At 38.0% G+C, this 13,912-nt stretch overlaps 1 non-coding gene across 1 annotated transcript; it reads right to left on the bottom strand.

The window, feature by feature from the left end:
- Positions 1-12,457: 12,457 nt before the first annotated feature.
- LOC127108686 (small nucleolar RNA R71) lies at positions 12,458-12,564 on the bottom strand. The gene has a single exon (XR_007796209.1). It is a non-coding gene; the product is annotated as a small nucleolar RNA R71 (small nucleolar RNA).
- Between the last annotated feature and the right edge of the window lie 1,348 nt (positions 12,565-13,912).

Here is a 13,912-nt window from a genome sequence, read left to right as displayed (position 1 = left end):
GGACAAAAACTGCCAAAAATAGAAAGTGACTTGTAATTGAAGTTTCCAAAAATGGAAAGTTTTGGACCTCAAGACCACGTGTCCAAGGAAGCTTCAAATGAAAATTTGTTCAACATGAAAGTTGTAGATCTTGTTCTCACCTTTCCAAAAAGTCCAAGAACTTGAAAATCCAATGTATGGTTGGAAAGTTATGGCTCAGTGAAATTCAAAAATGACCTGTAATCAGGAGGCCATAATTTCCACATGCTTTGTCCAAATTGCAAGTTCTTTATATGCACAAACTCCATTTTACATGTACTTTCATGGTGCATCATTGGATTTTTCCAAAAGTGGTCAATGCAAAAAGTCACTTTTCAACTGGACAGCTGAATTGGACCAGGGGCAAAATTGTCCAACTTTCAAAATAATTGGAATTTTGAGATGAGACTTTTTGCTACACCTCATAAATGGAATTTGGAGTGTGTTGGAATCATTATTTCATGCATAGGCCTTGTAAATTGAGATTTGGCTTGAAAAATGCAATGGCTAAAATTGGATATTTTGCTACCACATAGTGAAATTGAGAAATAAGCATCCAATGAGAATGGGACCAGTGGCAACGGATCACACATGTTATTTAGAGTTTGCATGAGCTGTCAACAGGTGTCATTGAGCTGGCATAGTGAAATTCCATTTTTGCCCTTTCTTGCAAATAACCATTTTCACTTACAATGTTAATTTGGTTAATGGGATGATTAATCATGGATTAAGGACTCATATATAAGCATAATCACTCCATAATCATAACAGAATTTCACAATTACCAAATTCAGATCTAGAAACCTCTCATTCTCTCAAATTTTCATCAAGAACTCAAGAACTTCAATTTCACCAAACTTCATCATCCTTGAACCAAAACTCGAATTTCTTTTTGCTGTGATCTTGTATCATCATGTGCTAGGACTGTTTTTGCTTTTCATCATCAATCAAGCTTTGCATCGTGACTGTTCCAAGAAGCATCTTCCATGGCAAATCCGAATTGTGGACAATAGGAGCAACATCAATTGAACTTGAGCACATCCTTCATCTTCCTGGAGCTTCTAGTCGAGTTGTTTTGGACTTTCACACGCAAAGGATACAAGAATTAACACTGCCATTACAGGTTTGCAAAAATTCGAACCTCATGATTTGTTGATTATTCATATGCGTTTTGAAGAGTGATGAACGTAGATTAACATGATGTATTTGCTTTTAGAAATGGATGAACCTAGGGAGAGAAATCGCGATTCGAAATTATGAACACAAACCCTAAGTGAGTCGATTCGCATGATAGAAGAACTGTTAGGTTAATTGGAGCTCATATTCGTGTTGCACATGTTGTAACGGTTCCAACGGATGTCCATTTGTCCGTTTTGGTTAGGATTTGAGGGATGCGTGTTCTTGAGGTTTTTCTGAAAATCTGGAAAATGTTGGTTTGGAACGATGAAGTTTGTGCTGTTTGATCCAAAAATGTGTTTGAAAATTCAAATCCGGTGTTTCCCTCCCGCGCCAGCTTTAATTACAGATATGCCATTGGCATTTTAATTAATTTTAATTAATTCTTAACAAATATTTTAACACCTTAAAAAATGCATAAAAAATAGTAGAAAATTCAGAAAAATATGGAGATTTTTTCTATGGTTTCCTTGTTGACTTTAGAATTTTTTTGACCTATTGGTCAAAGTTGTGCTTGGTAGAAAAATCATTTGACTTAGGGTTTTCTCACATGTGTTCATTTTTGCTACACTTTGCCAATTGATGCATGAAATGCACATATTGTAAAATAAATTCTTGGCAATTTTCGTGATGATTCTTGACTGGATGAGGTTTATTTCCATGTAAACTTCATGCATTTTTGATACCTGGTCATGTAGTTGTGAATTTTGTAACTTAGGTGTGACAATTTGTGTCACACCTCTTGATGTCAATTTGCTGGAATTATTTGAGTGACCTATACATGTTGAAATGAAATGAAATTTTGCATTATGCTTAGTTAACATGTTAGAAAGCTATGATAATTTTTGTGGAATTTTTCATTGCATTTTCAATTTGATTGTGATTTTTCATTTCTGGTGGTCATTTGTGCAAGCTTGTATGACATAGGTTAGTAGAATCAATGTGAAATGCTCATATGGTATTGGATTGTCATGAAATTTGATATGCTTGTAATAGACACATGATGTGACATCCCTGTCTTGGTCTCATCCATTTCTTTATTGTTTTCATTGAGATATGAATTTTTGAAGTGGAAGCATGTGTTGATGTTGTGATTTGGAGCCTATAATTGTGTCTGTTTTTGTTGATTTTCATTGACATGGTTCCATTTGCCCAATTAAGCTGAAATTTGGTGTGCCATACCTGGATTAGGCCCTGTTTAGGTGTAATTAATTTGAGAATTTTTGGATTTATTTTGATGTGGATTTGAATGCAATAGTTCTGTTTGCATGTTTGGTGCTTCATTTGAACTAATGTGGATTGTTTTGTGCATAATATGAGCATAATGAATGATATAAACATGAGACCAATGATGTTTGCTCTTGTTTGACTTTAATTTGAGTTTGGTTGGTGGATATCTTGCTGTTTAGGAGTTTTTATTGCCTTTGGACCCTAGGCTTAGCCTAGTGGTCTAGTTGCTAATGTTTGCTTGATTTTTCAGGATCAAAAGCATAATGCACATGGAGAATGATCCAAATCAATTTTAAATGATGTGGTTTGATGTTTGTATACTAACATAACATTGTTTTGTAGGTGGTGAAGCTTAGGCTTAAGCTTTGAGCTTGCCTTGTTGTGCATTAGCTTGTATAGATTAACTGATTGAACTTTTGCTGTTTAGTTTTGTCTGTCTGAGTACTAACTGTGTTTGACTGTTTCCAGGTACTTTTAGTTGCTCAGTTCCTTGTGAACTTTTGCTTTGCTTTGCTTAAGCAACTTGCATTGAGGTATAACTTCCTAACTTCATGTAGTCTGGAGACCCGGCTGTTACCGGGCCGGGCAAATAAATGTCTGAAGTCCTCCTTAAGAGGCGATGATTGTGTTTGTTTAATTTTGTGCCTAAGCAGGTAAAGTCCTTAATCAAGGCAATTGGTGGAAGGTAGGGATATGCAATCTATCCCCCACTATTCAGTTGAGTCTTCTCCTTGCTCCCATTACATGGTTGTAGCATTGAGATCATAAGCCCAAGATCCGTGCAGTGCACATTGTGTCAGAGTCTCTGAGTATAGAAGGGTTCCCCTATTCTGGACTCATGCTCATTTGTCAGAAGCTCTCCCTGGTTAGGGATAAGAGCTGTGAGGTCTGATCCTCACTTCACCTATCATCTGCTTCACCTTAGCCTCGTAATGGCAAGGTTAAGAGCAAACACAACCCGTACAGACGACTTGCTGAGGCAGTCAAACCTATTGTGTGAGCCCCTTGTTTGGCTATAGTGCGTGCTTTGTGGATACCTGATTGACATGATTGTTCTCATTTGATATATGATTGTATGCTTGTGTGCTAGCTTCTTTCCTGGTTAGGATAGTTTGCTTATGCAAGTAGGATAGAAAACTGAACTTAGGGTAAACGATGCATGACAACATTAGGCTCGAGTCTCAGCTCCCTAGTCGTGTGTCTTTTCCCAGTTTCTGGTTAGCAATTTAGTCCCTTTCAGGGGAACTACATCGCCCTGATCCTCGTTCCAGACGAGGTATGTAGGCAGGGGGTCGTGCGAGACCTCTCCGGGCGCCTTTTTCTTTTTTGCGTGTGTTTGTTTGTTTGTTTGTTGTATGCTATTGTGTGTTTTGGGTTCGGATGCTGACATAAGCCCAGGATTGGCTGTCGGGCTCCACGTTTGCCCTTTTGAGTGTGTTTTGGTTCGGATGCTGACGTAATTCCATCCAGTGGTTGTCGGGCTCCATGTTTGCCACCCTTTCTTGTTTGTATGTTTTGTGTTGTTTGGCGTGCGTAAGCCGAACTACAGTGGCTCTGATTCTTGTTCCAGACAAGATATGTAGGCCTAAGGTGCGATACCTTATCGAGCTCCCTTCTCTTAACCCCACCTGCGTTCCCTGTGTGTGTGTGATGTTTAGCAACCTTTTCTTTATTCTAGGACGTGGATCCCGTCGAGTACGACGGACGTGAGGGGTGCTAATACCTTCCCCTCGCGTAACCGACTCCCGAACCTTTTCTCTCTGGTCGCGAGACCATGTCTTTCCAGGTTTCTCTGAGCGTTTCCTTTCCCTATCTTGGGATAAATAACGTTTAGTGGCGGCTCTGTGTGTTTTTATTTTTAGCTCGCCGGTTGATTTTTCGCAGGATGCGACACGTCTCTTTCTGTATTAGGAAGTCCATTTCCATAACTTTATTTGAAGTTAACGTTACTCTTCCTTATTTAGCAATTCCATAATCAGAGTCTTCGTGTTTCTGGAGATCTTGGAATCTTGCTATCTAACTTCTGATGTTGATCTCTTTTGAGTTCTGATGGTTTCTTCAGATAGCGCTGAGAACTTCTGGAGTTTGACATACCGTTGTTCAGAGTCAGAACTTCTAGAGCGTACTTCTTGTTCAGATGCTTCTGATATTTTGCTGTTTTGCTCAGAGTTAGACTTTCTTGAACGTGTTTCTACTTCAGATGCTTCTGGTCTTCTGATAATTTGTATCTGATATGATTCTGTATCTGATGATTTCTTCCTTCTTTCCTTAGAACCCTGCACACTTAGAAACTTTTCGTTAGGGTGCCATTTTTGGTTTCATCCTTTGTTATCATCAAAATCATGGAATCTGTTGTAGAACAATTTTTGTTCTTACATTATTAACATTTGAAAACCTCTACCACACAAAACAAATAACTTGGATTCAAGAAATCCAAAATGTTTATTTTTTTAGTCGAAAAACTTAAAGTAATGTTTTCTGATTTATATGGTTATTAAATCTAATAATTTGTTGTTTAGTCATCAGTTCACAATATTTATCTGGATAACTTCAACAAATGATTTACAGTTTATGTTTTTTAATAATCGGATAATTTACTAGTAAGATTTCTATTGATGATTTTTTAACTAATTGGATTTCTTACGTCTAAGTGTTTTGAAACGCATTTTGTTTATTTTATTAATTTTATTAATTTTTGTTATATTTAGATTTAGCAGGTATGGATATTCCTTTGATAATATGAGATAAAAACCAAACATGTGTATATACCACTAATATATTCTCAACTACTCAAAAATTTATTACACGTGACGGTTATAATAACCCATTCAGACACCAAAATTGGCAAGAGAGGAAGAAGTGACAAAGTTATATTTGGTTGTTATATAGGTGGAAAATACAAAGTAGGATATAGTAAAACACAAAGTGCTACCAATAAATGTGGTTGTCCATTCAAAATTAGGTCAACACCATCAAAACATGGTTCTGGTTAGAAGACTGGCGTAAAATATGGACTTCACAACCATCATTTACCGGATAGAGTTGAAGGTCATTCGTTTGTAGGTCGTTTTAATGTTGATGATCAACAACATAAAGTTGATTTAACAAAACGTCATGTTCCACTAAGACACATATTGTTGTCATTGCAAGAACGAGATCCGGAGAATGTGACTCAAATCACCCAAATATATAAACATAAGAGTAATATTCAAAAAGACATCAGGGGTCCTATAACGGAAATGTCACATTTGTTTAAGTTGATAGAGAATTCAGATTATGTTTGTTGGAGTAGGAAAAAAGATTAGTCAAAAGTTGTGAGAGATATGTTCTGGGTCCACCCATAATCAGTGAAGTTGTTGAATATGTTTTTCTAGTGTGTTGATTATGGACAATACGTACAAGACAAATACGTACATACAACCTTTATTTGAAGTAGTTGGTATGACATGAACTGAGCTAACATTTGTTGTTTCATTTTCCTCTATGAAATCTGAGCAAACAAAGATTTTTTGTTAAGTATTGGATAAGTAAAAACAGTTGTTTACTAAGCAATGGTTATGGCCACAGGTGATTTTAACTGATAAAGATTTTGCATTGATGAAAGTAATTGAAACATTATTTCCAATGATAGTTAATTTGCTTTGTCGATTTCACATCAACAAAAATGTGAAAGTAAAGTGCAAGGAGTATGTTGTTAATGACATGTGAGAGCTGATGGAGAAACTATGGTATGAACTTGTAAGGGCTAATGATGAGGTGGAGTACCATCAACAGTTGCAAAATCTTGAGCACACATGTGTGAATTTTAGACCATTTTTATTATTATGTGAAAGACACATGGCTGATTCCTCACAGACATAGATTTGTTGGAGCTTGGATTAAGCAAATGTTGCATTTGGGCAACACCACGACAAATAGGTAAGGTGTTTGATTTTAGCCATATTTATCTTAATATTAAGGATACTGATTAATTTATTTTTTTAGGGTTGAGTCTGTACATTGTGAAATTCTGGTATCAGATATGAGATGTCGAAGGTAATGTCACGACACTAATATCTGAATAATATACATAGGATAAAGATAAAAAATAGTAATGCAAGAGACACAAACAATTGTTAACCTAGTTCGGTGCAACTCACCTACGTCTGGGGGCTACCAAACCAAGAAGGAAATCCACTAAATAGAATCAGTTCAAAGACTCTCAGTAAACTACACAAGTTACAGTCTTTTTCACTTAATCTCTACTCGTATGACTTCTACCTAAGAACTCTTAGATATGAGATCCCATCTCACTCCCCCTCAATCACACCAGTGATATTAAACAAGAATTACTTATGAAAATAAGACACTCTTCAAAGACACACACTTGATCTTACTTAGCAGCTTCAATCAAGTAGACACACACTCATGCTTAAAAGCTTAGAGTGACAAATTACAACTCAAAAATCAGACCAATTCAATCATCTGTGGATGAATTGAATGGCTTACAAGTCACACGACCACACAAGACTTAAACCCTTATTCTCTCTCAATATTTCACTCTGTATTTCTTGTGTATCAAATCAGGTTTTCCATGTCTTTTTTATAGAAGCTTTCAGCTGGGCCTGGACATCATAAAACCCTAAAACTATTTTCCATTCAAATCTTCTTATGGCTGTTGGTTAGATCTCTTTGGAAAATAAGTTAAATCACGTTGTAATCATTGATTGATTGCGTCTGCAATTAACTCATCAATCAAAGATAGATTGCCATTAAAAGTGCAATCACATAACACATAACATTCCAACTGAATGTTCTGTGTACATATGTCATGACATCCTGGAACAATCCTGCATAATTCCATTTTAAATATCCAACAGGTACATTATATCAGATGTCATGACATCGGGTATGACATCCTGAAACAATCCTGCATAATTATATTTTAAACCTCCAGCAGGTACAAGATATCTTATGTTAAGACATCACATGTACTTAGAACCAACAAACTCTCCCTTTGGCAAATTTTGGCTAAAACATATATCAGTCCATTTTGTTCACAAGAAAAAAACACATCAGCAGTTAAACAACATAACAACAGTTTAAGCAGCAGCAGAAGCAAACAGAATTACTAGCTATAATAGCAACTAGTAAAACACACATATGCACATGGGTACTTCTTCTCCCCCTAAGTCTGTTCAATACAGACATCTCCTTCAGCACCTGTAACATTCGGAGTTACCCTCTGACATTTCCTTCAACATCACTTGTGCAACACAGAATATGCACAGAACATCAGACATCTCCTCCAACATCACAGAACAGAACATCATTCTGTTAAACATCAAACATCTCCTTCAACATCATCAGCTGTTCATCTGTTTAGCCTAGCTAGTTACATCAGCACTGCAGATCTCCACATACAGCTCCACATATTACCTTCTCCCCCTTTTTGGTCAAAATAGACCAAAGGAGACCAATTAGACAAAATAAATGTCAATCAGCCTGGCAGAGAATGTCACAAGAGATGTTATAACATATAAAATGTTAAAACATAAATGTCAGGAGATACAAACCATAATTATTCACAGGTGTAATAGCTGAGATAATCAGAAATCCATGGAACTCATAAAGAGCCCAAATATTACATCATGGCAAAAAAGGACTGCCAAAAAATATAAACATTCAAACAGAAAAACAATAAAACATCCAAGCTTCCAAACCATCCATAACAGCATCCAGAACAACAGTCTTCATAACAGGGGGGCCATCACAACTTAGTCTAAGGAAGTAGCATCTTCTTCACCTTCAGATTCAGAACTGCCACTAGATTGATCTTGAGAGTTGGACCTCTCACTTGAGGTATGGGCATCTGACTCCTTGGTTGTACCAACCTTATCCATCTCTTCTTGCTCCAAGCTACTAATGAGAACCTCTAAAGCCTCTTTCCTAGCCTTGGCAACCCCAATCCCAGTTTCCAACTCCTTACAAGTTTCCTTCAATTGAGCAATCAAGCCACCTTGAGAGGCTGGCTCCTTTCTTGCAGATGTCATGACAACATCATTGACATGGCTTCCTTCAAATAACTTGTAGTGAATGGACAATGGAGGCTTCCTTCTGCTAGGAATATCACCTGTGTTTAGAATACCAGGTTGCTGGCTTAAAATAATTCCACAAATGATAGAGGGAAACGCAATAGGCAGCTTTACTGCATTAGTGGAGGCATGTCTAACAATTTGTTCAAACATGAACCTTCCAAAATCAAAGTTGAGCCTGGTTCCAATAGCATATATAATTCTTCCAATACCATTGGAGATAGTTGAGATATGGTTTGTTGGCACCCAGTTGGCTGAACCAATCTTATGCAAGATGGCATACTTAACAATTAATTTGCCAGTTGATAGATGCTTTTTGCTTGGCCATTCCTTGACTTGGCTAACAGTGATTGTCCTACAGACTTCATTGTCTGTAGCCTCTAACTCCACACCTCCTTCAGTTCCTCTCCCTATGAACTTATTGATTATGGTTGGGGATAACCTTACACATCTTCCTCTCACAAACACCTTGTAAAATTCCTTGCTATTTTTGTCAGAAATATCCTCTGGGATATTAACCACAAACTCTATTACTAACCCTTCAAAACATTGGGGCAAAGCAACAATAGTTTTCATAAGACCAACAATCTTGATTAATTCCATAACTTCCTTCACTTCTACAACCTCCTTCCCTAGCTCCCTCTCAACAGCAACTCTCCTTTGAATAACAAACTTCCACTTGGCAGCACCATCTTCTAGATGGAAAGAAATGTTGTCCAAATGTACAGCTGCAACCTTAGTTGGAGACTTTTTAACAGTCTGCCTTTTAGTAGGAGAGATGTCTGGGACATCGTCTTCGACATCATCTTCAGAATCAGAGCTTTCTCTGATCTTCCTCTTCTTGACCTCTACTTTACTCCATGATTTAGAGGGTCCTACACCAACAACCTTCTTACATGTTCTGGCTGTTAACATCTCAGCCACAATCTTCCCTTTTTTGGTCTTCAGTTTCTTTGTAACACTTGGTTTCACATGATAGACCAAGGTGTCATCTTCTTCTTCTGAACTCTCTTCCTCCAAATCAATAACCTTCTCAGCAGTTTCATGAGACACATCTACTGGTTTCTTACTAGGCAAGGTTTTACCTAGAGAGCATAGTCCCTCAGCAGCCATGTCTTTCTCTGATCTAGATGAACCATCATCTTTCTCAGTTTGGGGTTCCACCTCAGCTGAGGGGTCCCTTCTAGACAGAGGGGTCGATACACCCTTGAATGCATGCCCTTCGTTAAGAATCCTAGTTACCAGGTTCCTAATGACATGATCTGTATAGTGCATGTCATCCTTAGGAGGAGGTTATCAGGAATGTTACCTTGATTGTTTCCAATCGTGAAAGAAGGGCCAGGGGCGTCGCCTGGAATAACAGAGAGAGGAATAACCTCCAAAATATCTTCATCCAGAAACTCTATAGAGGGAGTCCTTGCTTTATGGGTGGGTTTTGAACTAGAGGATGAGGGATGTTGAGACATTTTGTTAAACTTTTGAGAGAAATGCGGTTGCCCTAGCAGAGGTTGTCTGAGAAGTTGGATGAAGATGGAAATGGTTGTGTTGAGGTAGCGTGTGGAAATGACATAAATACTAGTTCCAATACTAGGTAATGATTTACCATAAATGAGGCACTTTCTTTTAAGTGGGTGATAACACTGAAATTTACCGTATTTTCGACTCCGATTTCACATGCATTCTAGTTGTTTTATTGTTATTTTGTTGTGTTACTGCTATGTTTTCCTTTGTTTTCAGGTTTTTACTTTAATCGGAGCCCCGGTCGAGAAAAGGAGTGGAAAAAAGCTAAAAACCCTAAAATTCAGCATTTTGTACTTGTGGCCTACCCCATGGCTGGCGCCATAGACCCTGCCATGACGTGTCCAAGCTCAACCTCCCTCAACTGCCACGTTCCCCACTACTTCCACTAAGGCGCCTCAGAATGGTCTTGTGGCGGGCGCCATGGCCTTGTGGCGGGCGTCATGGCCTTGTGGCGGGCGCCACAAGAGGAAAAGTTTTCCCTCCCATTTTCAAGTTGAAGGGCATCCTTGTCATTTCCATCTTTTTACTTGCTTATAAATAGAAACTCGAAATCACTTTTATAATCATCCAAACTTAGAACAGAGGCAAACTCAGAGCAACTTTGTTTCACTTAGGCATATATTCAGTATTATAAAGTGGTAATTGCTTCGCATTGAAGTGTTATCACAATTGTGTAATCAAGTCTGTGATAGAGTCTGTAATCGAGTTTGGAGCACTTTGGAAGGAAGTTAATCCTGCCGCCATTTTCATTTCTGCTTTGCAATTTACTCAACCCTCCGATTGGAGCAGGTTTTTATTACTTATCTTTATCTTATTTATTTTCTCGCATCCGCTTTAAATTATTTATTTCCTCGCACTCGCTTTAAATTATTTATTTCCTCGCACTCGCTTTACTTTTATTTATTTCCTCGCACTCGCTTTAAATTATTTATTTCCTCGCACTCGCTTTACTTTTGTTTATTTTCTCGCACTCGCTTTAAATTATTTATTTCCTCGCACTCGCTTTACTTTTGTTTACTTTCCGCACTCGCACTACTTTTATTTACTTTCCGCACTCGCATTACTTTTATTTAAATTAATGCACTTTTACTTTACCATGTCTAACTAAATTTATAAGGTTAGAATGTAAGGATCGTAATTGAACCGATAATCCGTACAATTGTTCGTAGAAACACTTAAGGGCTATTTTAACTTTCAACTTAAGTTTTCCCGCACTTCAATTCCGTTGGGTAAGATCGAAATCCGTCCAACGTCTATCTAAACTTAATTGTTTTTAACTATTTCAAAAACAGTGAAAGCGCTTTGTTTAGTTCATTAGGAGTTTTTAATTTAAGAAGAAAAGAGATTTTAAACTATTTTCGGACGCATTTATAAGTTTAGAGTCTAGTTTATAAGAACCTCTTTTGGTTAAGAAATCCAGGTTATAATACTTTTCAACTTGGTCAAGATACTATATTTCTTAAAAATAGGTTTACTACTCTAACGCAATGCACGCCTTTTTATAAGTGACAATAAGAGGGTTTGATTAGGGAGTACAACTCGGTTCTGAATACGCGAAAGCGACAGTTCTTGTTAAATTAGTTCTTTTCAAAGTAGAAAACATTGCCCATAAGTAGTTCTATTAGCAAGTACTTGGATTATTAATTGATTACGTGAATTACATTCGACCCTGTCTTTATTAACTAATCTTTATTCAACACTTTACTTTTCATTGCACACTCCAAAAACACCTATTTTGATTGTCTTTGATAAACACCATAACGACAGATAACGATAGATTGACACTTGGTCTTTGTGGATTCGACAATCTTTTATATTACTCTGACGCGTTCGTATACTTGCGAAAGCATACGCATCAAGTTTTTGGCGCCGTTGTCGGGGACCAATTTCGTCAAATTTCATTTTCCTGTTGTTATATCGTTTAGACTTAGGCTATTTCCCGCCGGTCAATGCGAAGAACTCGCAGCACCGGAAGTTTAAGCTTAGTATACCATCTGGTGGGACCTGAACGTTACGCTCGCACACGTTTATTCTCTCATAGAATTAAGAGAGCTATGGCCGAAGATCAAAACCAAAGACCTCGTAAAGATTTCGCTCAACCATCAAATGAAGAACCTAGTTCCAGTATAGTAAACCCAACCATCCCAGCTAATAATTTTGAACTTAAACCATCCCTGTTGCAACTAGTGCAACAGAGACAATTCGCAGGTCTCGCTACTGAGAACCCAAACCAACATTTAAAAATATTTCTTCAATTAGCAGACACTTTTAAAACCAATGGAGCTTCTCCTGAGGCAATACGTTTAAGATTATTTCCTTTTTCCCTCAGAGATAAAACCCTATCATGGTTAGATTCCCTTCCACCCAATTCCATTACGACTTGGGATAACCTTAGAAGAGTATTCCTTGCTAGATATTTTCCCTCGAGTAAGACCGCCGTTCTTCGAAACCATATAACTAGATTTACCCAAAACCAAGGAGAATCGATGTTCGAAGCTTGGGAGAGATATAAAGAGTTGTTACGAGCATGCCCACATCATGGCTTAGAAAATTGGTTAATCATTCAAACCTTCTATAATGGACTTCATTACAACACAAAGATGACCATCGACGCTGCCGCAGGTGGTGCTCTGATGAACAAACCTTATCCTGAAGCTAGTGCCCTCATCGAAGATATGGCTCAAAACCACCAATCATGGGGAGTCGAACGAGCGACAGTTGAGAAGAAGGAAGCCCAAGGAGGGGTGTATGAACTAAGCTCTATAGACATGATGCAAGCTAAAATGGACGCATTAGCCCTTAAGGTCGAGCATATGTGCATAAACCCGAATACTGTAGCCGCAGTTTCGTCAGATTGTGAGATATGTGGAACCAAAGGTCACCAATCCGCAGAATGCAGTCTATTAAACGAAACCCACTCTGAGCAAGTGAACTACACCCAAGGGAACCCATATTCGAATACCTATAACCCTGGATGGAGGAATCACCCGAACTTCTCCTATAAAAACAATAACCCTATCCAAAATAATGCACCTCCGAGACCTAGTTATCAAGCCCCTATATCAAATCAACATATGCAACCTGTGCCACCAAAGCCGAGCCTTGAGAAAATTATGGAAAAATTTATCACCGCTCAAACCCAACAAAACAAGGAGTTCATGAACCAAAACATTCATGTTAACGAATTGATTACCCAGTTAGGAACCAAGGTTAACCAAATAGTTACTCATACCAAGATGCTTGAAACCCAGATCTCTCAGGTAGCTTTAAACCAAGCCCCTCAGACCAAACCTGGAGGACAATTCCCTGGACAACCTCAACAAAATCCGAGAGGACAAGCCAATGCCATTACCCTACAAAGTGGGAACGCTTATGATGAGCCACCAAACCCTAGATTGAGTGAACCCGAAACTTCTAAGGAATGTACCAAGCCCCCGGATGAAGTAAAGGAACCAGAGGAATCTGAAAACCAGGAAGGTCGAGAAAAAGGAGAAGAACCTAAAGACAAAACTTACGTACCACCCCCGCTATATAAACCACCTATACCATATCCGCAAAGACTCAAACAAACCCAGATCAATAAACAGTATCAAAAATTTATTAAAGTTATAGAAAAACTTCATGTAGAAATCCCTTTCACATAAGCCATCACCCAAATACCTTCTTATGCAAAGTTTCTCAAAGACATCCTTACCAACAAACGTAGACTTGACGATCCGAAGCCTTTGGAATGTAATGCTATTTCCGAGGACAAATTAGCAAAGAAAGATAAAGATCCTAAAAATTTCTCCATTCCTTGCCTTTTGGGTAATCATGTCATCGAAAAAGCTTTTCTAGACTTAGGAGCTAGTGTGAGCCTAATGCCTTTAGCAGTTTATGAGAGGTTAAACTTA

Source organism: Lathyrus oleraceus, chromosome 7, assembly GCF_024323335.1.
Source record: "Lathyrus oleraceus cultivar Zhongwan6 chromosome 7, CAAS_Psat_ZW6_1.0, whole genome shotgun sequence".
NCBI lineage: Eukaryota > Viridiplantae > Streptophyta > Magnoliopsida > Fabales > Fabaceae > Lathyrus > Lathyrus oleraceus.
Note: the sequence above shows the minus strand (reverse complement) of the source record. Positions and strands in the feature narration are given on the sequence as shown.